We start from the raw sequence: 255 nt of genomic DNA, 5'->3' as shown, positions 1-255 counted from the left end.
TCACGCCTGTAATCGCTTTTGGAGGCAAGGCAGGAGGACTGCTTGAGGCCAGTAGTTTGAGAGCAATGTCAGCAACGTTTTGTAGAGACCCCCCTCTCTACAAAAACTACTAGCTGGGTGTGGTAGTGTGTACCTGTAGTCCCAGCTATTGCGGAGGCTAAGGTGGGAAGATCACCTAAGCCCAGGAATTTGAGGTGGCAGTGAGCTGTGATCTCACCACTGCATGCCAGCCTGAGATCCTGTCTCGAAAAAATT

The sequence above is a fragment of the Mandrillus leucophaeus genome, unplaced genomic scaffold (assembly GCF_000951045.1).
Source record: "Mandrillus leucophaeus isolate KB7577 unplaced genomic scaffold, Mleu.le_1.0 Scaffold42, whole genome shotgun sequence".
NCBI classification, from domain to species: Eukaryota; Metazoa; Chordata; class Mammalia; order Primates; family Cercopithecidae; genus Mandrillus; species Mandrillus leucophaeus.
This window is presented reverse-complemented; position numbering follows the sequence as displayed.